At 36.7% G+C, this 6000-nt stretch overlaps 1 protein-coding gene across 6 annotated transcripts in view; it reads right to left on the reverse strand.

The window, feature by feature from the left end:
- Positions 1-6000, reverse strand: part of brp (ELKS/RAB6-interacting/CAST family member bruchpilot) — a 150408-nt gene that overhangs the window by 41790 nt on the left and 102618 nt on the right. The window lies entirely within an intron of this gene.

The following is a 6000-nucleotide window of genomic DNA, read 5'->3' on the forward strand; positions in this document are numbered from 1 at the left end:
CAGCTGGTGTGCATAATGTTGTGTGCCTGCAAATTGCTGTTGCAAATTGTAGGCTAACGGATGCGGATGCGTTGCTGCCTGTGGCTGCTGATAGTATTGCGATATTGCCGGATTGGAGGCGTGCAGCGAGGGCATTAGACTGCGCTGCTGCAGCAACGTATTCATGCTATATGGCATGTCGCTTTGACTGAATATGGACTGAGAGAATGGATTCGCATAACTACTACTACCACCAATACCACTAACACCACCTGAAGTGTATTTGCTCGGATAGTTCAAGTAATTTAAATTTGACACTGAGTAGGCGGGCCGCAATAGCCGTCCGCCGCCCAAGTGACCACCGGTGGCCGCTTGTTGTGCTGCCATTGCTGAGGCCGCAGCCGCCGCCGCCGCTGCTGCTGCCGATTGCTGTTGGGCTGCTGCCGCTGTGGCCGCCGAAGACGATGCATACGGCTGGAAGTACATATTCGGTTGGGATGAGAAGCTCGCCGACATCTGCATGAGGTTGTCGTTGAGATATGGCGGCGATGTATCGCCCGGATGTAATGTGGGATAGCTGGAGATGATGCGGCCGGGATAGCTGGAGAGCGGTGTAACCGGTTGGGTGGCCTGTTGCATGCGCGCATGTTGGTTAAGTATCTGGGAGGAGCGCGAAATGGATTTGTGTGCCTCATTTAAGAGATTGACTATATTCGAAGAGGAGGACTGATGCATTTGTGGCTGATAGAGGCCATAGTAATCGTTCATCATCGATGCTGATGGTAGACCAGCAATGCTGTAACGGCGACGACGTATCGGCGATGGATGTTGAGCGTAGTAGCCGGTGGCGCCGACCGCCGCTGTGGGATCGTATAGGTAACTGGACGAGCCGGTGGGGCCGAACATGTCGTAGGCGCTGGGGGGTGGTGGTGGCACCGCACCAATACCGAGACCGTAACCGCCGCCAGGCGCGTAATATTGGCCAATAATGTCCGGTAGCGGCGGACTTCCGATCGTCGGGCCGTATGCGCCGTACATCTGAAATGGGCGATTTGAAAGAGTTTTTGCTTGGGTATTTGGTTTGTTTGTTTATTTTTTGTTTGTTAGGGTGTTTGGTTGATTGGTTGGTTTGATATTATTTGCTTGTTTTTTGTTGTTAGGTGGTAGTTTGCTTGGCTTGATTGCATTTGTTTTGTTGGTTGTGGAGGAGGAGGAGTAGATCAATAAGAAGAAGAAGTGGCAGAAGAAGAATAGCGTTTTTCTGCTTGTAATTTTGGTTGGCCTTACACTCGCTATCGGCTATTGGCTTGTCTGTTTATTCAGACAAAGTGAGCGAGTTCAGCTGAAATGATTTATTTATTTTTTTTTTTTTAATTTTGTTGTTGAAAAGGTTTTGGTATCCTTTTGGATATGGCTACGCTTCATTCACCATTTAAACTAAACGCTTATGGCGCTTTTGGTTTCTTTTTACCGCCATAGGCGTTGACATGAATCTTTAAATCACACTTAAACACACAGTAGTTGCTAAAAGTATGTAGTATGTATTTATGTGTTGAAATTTTCGCATACCGAACAAACACTTGAGCCAAACAAAATCATAACTACATATAACATATTTGTCAAGTACTTGCACACTAAATTAATAAAATATTTATGTATTCAACTGCATACTAAATAATTGTCTGGTACTTGTACTTGTACTGGTACTGATAAGGTTATGGTACTGTTAACGTTTAATAAACTTTAGTGCTATGCTTTTGGTTTTCATTAATTGTTTTTATTTGTTTGTTTTTTCGGTCTCTCTTTTCATCATATTCATCACCAAAATTTCAGATTTTGAGCGAACACTTACGGACTATTGGCCCCATTAACTTTTTTCTTAATACTTTTTGTTTTTTTTGCTTAATTAGTTTTTTTTTTATATAAAAAGACGAATAGTTGTTTAAGAAATTTTGTTGTTTTTGCGCAAAATAATTGCAACTGGTATACTTGCATAAAAAAAAATATAAATTATTTTCCGTTCAATTCAGCTGATTGACAAATCAGTCTTATCAATTGTTGTGCTTAACAGTCTGGCTGCTTGCGTACTTTTTTTTGTTATTTACAATTTGTTTTTTTTTTTTAATCGATATTTTGGTAGTTTACGAAATTTCGAAATATCACGTGAGTTTCAGCTAAAATACGAATACTAATTTTAAGTAAAAACTAATTTAAAGTATTTTGCTTAATTTACAATAATGTTTTGTAATAACTTTGTTTAAAAGCTTTTAAGTATTTTATATACACTTAAAGGCATTGAAGTGGAGGGAATTGAAAAGGACTTGAGAAGGATTGTGATTCATAAAATTTATTTTACATACAAAATTGTTTTTAAGTTGGTTCGATTTAAGGTAATTGGTTTTATTTGGCAAGCCTCTCTGCAAAGTGTGGCTACATATTGTTGTGAGTAAGTAAGTGTAGATCTTCAAAAACAAAAACAAAAAAAAAGTAAAAAAAAAGAAACTTTAAAATTTAAGAAGGCACCTAAAGTTTTCATTTGTGAAGCGTAAATTGTGCTACTATTGTACAGCTGTACGAATTTTTCGCATAAACACTGTGTGGGAGAGCAGCTACGCTCGAAATTTTTGTGTGTGTGTGGGAGCGCAAGTAGCTTAAGGGTCCCATATACAGTACCAACATGCTCGGCCAGTCAAGTTGTGGTACAAGAACTTTTTTTCAATGGAAGTTTTTACACAATAAACATTAAGTGACTTTTGAGCAAAAAATAATTTATATTTTGAGTGCAATCCTTTGAACGATATTAGCGAAAGAATTACCATTGCCATGCGTGCGCTTTTTCTACCAAAGTAAGTAGATTTCTTTTTTACTTGGTAGGTTGGTACGTTTAAAAAAATTTTAGTAGATTTTCGTCACATAAGAAATAAAAATATGGACTTATCCATAAATGATGGTTAAAGATACTTAGGTTTGGGGCTTTTTTCCATTTAAATCAGCTCTTTTGAAGCTTGAAATCGGTTAAGAGTAGCGGTTTGTCCGCGGGCAAAGCTCTTTTAAGCTTTGTATACATTTAGTATAGAAAGCTTCAAAGAGCTTTGCCCACGTGGCAAGCGAATGCCCACTACCGCTCAAATGATGGGTTTTTCGTTCTAAGAAATCACTCCAAAAACTGGCGAATTCTTGGGGTGAGGCCTGTAGTTTCTTGTTTTTAATTGTTTGTTAGTGCCTTGAACTCCAATTTTCTTAATGATTTCTCCCTAGTCTGCCCGTGAACCAGCTAACGTATGAATTTACGTAAAGTTAGAGTGTGGAAAACAATGTTTATATGCCGTGTATGCCAACTGATTTATAGGCAATGGCACTTCCGATTTTTCCAATAATACCTAACTGGTATTTCAGGAATTATACCAGAAAATGGCTGGAGCTACTAAATTGCTTAGAAAAGTTGAAGAACATATAGCCCCTTTATGAGACAGGTTGTTTTTGATCAGTTTGGCATCATCTTGTCCTTTGACAAACAGGAAAGACTGCGTTTTAATGGATGTACTGTGCTCTTTCCTCGTCCGGGATTAGTCCATGGTATTCTTCTCTTAAAGATTTATAATAATAATAATAATAATAACCCAAACGGTTTTACCCTCCTTTCTCGCCTATTCGCATTACGCAGATAGTACCTTAGGTCATGCGTTTTGTAATCCTCATCGTGCTTAAAGACACGGAATGTAGTTTGAGGCACTACTTAAATACAAATGTCTGTGAAAATTTTGGTAGGTTCGGGTCTATTTTAAGGGAACTTGTTCTGCACCATATTTTTTAAGAAATGAGTTTTGTACCTCCATGTTGGTGTGTTGTAATGCTTGAAGCTCGTTGGCGCAATTACTCGATTGCGACAGCATGCTGGTGTTGTGCACAGGGCCCCTTAGGCTAAAGTGCTTTGGTAAAAAACTCGGTACTTAAGAGTCTTTGAAATTGTGTGTTGTGTCTCAGAACTGCATGAATGGCGTGGTGTGCTTGTGTACGTATGTATGTATGAAAGAGTATGTGTGCGTGTGTCGAGAGTGCCAATAAATGCATGATTAATGATTTTGTGCGGCATATGGCATGTGACAATGAGTAAAGAAAAACCTGTCGTGACTATTTTCGATTTCCTTCAAATATTTGGTATAAAAATCCATGCGTTTCACCGCCGCCCCGTCACCGCGCTTTAAGATTGTGATGCGCACAGACTTTGACTTTAAATTATTTTAATAAAAATTTTTCTTTGTTTCGAAAAAAAGAAAACTCATTAAATTACCATAGTTTAAATGCATTTAAGATGAACGTGCAAAAATATATGTAGGTACGTGTGTGTTCTCTTTACTGTTAGTATCAGTAAAATACACATGGAAAAATTAAGTGGAAAACATTTTTAAAGAATTTTTATATAGAAAGTTAAAAGAGAGAAAGAGAGAGTGTGTGTGAAAGTAAACACAAAAATTGAATGAAGACAGACAGCGACAGTAACAGCCAGAGACATAGAGCCAATAAAAGTAAAATATTTAACACAACATGTATGAAGACAACAGAAGAGAAAGAGAGAGCAAATTAACATTTGGTGGCAACCACAAGCAAGTGTAAGGCTATATGTGGGTGATTAGATATTATATTTGTTCCAAAATTCATTGAGTTATATGAATTTATTTAATTTTTTTTAGAGTGTATGAGAAATGCTTATGAAAAAATATTTCCGCCATTTTATAATTGATGGCTGACCAAATGTGTGTGTGTGTTTTTTTGTTGTGTTTTTGTGCGTTTGGGTTTGTGTGCCGTTTGTTGCCTAATTGTTGTTTACAGTGGGCTTTTTCGCTTAAATTCGATGAGGAGAATTTTTTCTTTAACGAAAATGAGATTTTCATTTCTGTAGAAAATGCAACATTCAAACGGTTCATTCATTATTCAACAGAGCTATAAGACAACGCAATGCTAGTTAATGCTGGTTGTGACCCTTTCCAGGGGTGCATCTGTGTCTATTGGCGAGTTGCGTAACTGAATAAATAGTGACCATATGTGACAGTGGTGTGGCTAAGTTGTGCGATTGATCGATTGATTGACTAGTTTTTTGTTTTTGCTTGATTTGTGGCTTATTTACATATTTAATTGCTTGATTGCACGACGACTAGCCGGCTTTTCTAGCTGCCGAATGGGTGGGTGGCTGACTGGCGTAAACTACTTTAATCAATTCCGTTTTTTATTATACTTTGGGTGCTATTCAGCTGCTTATTTACTTGCTTGCTTGCTTGCTATCCTGCTTGTTTTAGGAGCAATTGTGTGTTTAACTTGCTTTTGAATTACATATTTAAGCTTTTGGAAATCTAAAAATTTTCTTGTTCCTAAAATTGAATTTGCATTTGGTTCCACTTTGTGTGTATCAACAAATTTGTTAATTATGTAAATATATAGAGTTATATATATTCATATGTAATAAGTTATATATTTATATATATATATATATACAAAACCAAAAAGTAATATATATATTTTTCAATTATATATACTTGTAGTATTAGTTAAGTTGAAAACAAATATCGGTAGTTCAAATCTGGAAGTGATATATGTCTACTCTGAATTTTGGAAAATTCCATTGATTTATTTGCTGCATCAACACGGGCTACAAGAAATTACTGTTAACTATTTTATCATTTTATCGTTCCATTGAGTTGTTTTACCGCACACATCAGTTTTAATTTTCCTATATAAATAATTAATATTTAACGCTAGCTCTTATTTGAAGTAAATACGTTTGGTAACAGTGTTGCATGTTGTGGTAGTATTTCAAATACCAAATATAGTTTAAGTGAAAAAATTCAAGTATATTCAAACAGACAGAGAGAGAGAGTGAGTGAGAGAGATTAACGGCGCATACATTTATCAAGTATAAAATATTTATTCATTCAGCAAAAACTATTACAAAAGCATATTGTAAACATTGTCAGTTACCGTATTGAAAAATTTAAAGAATGATTGGTTGAAAATTACAAAAAAAAA

The sequence above is a fragment of the Rhagoletis zephyria genome, unplaced genomic scaffold (assembly GCF_001687245.7).
Source record: "Rhagoletis zephyria isolate East Lansing unplaced genomic scaffold, Rhagoletis_zephyria_1.1 Rzeph_scaffold_00096, whole genome shotgun sequence".
Lineage (NCBI taxonomy): Eukaryota > Metazoa > Arthropoda > Insecta > Diptera > Tephritidae > Rhagoletis > Rhagoletis zephyria.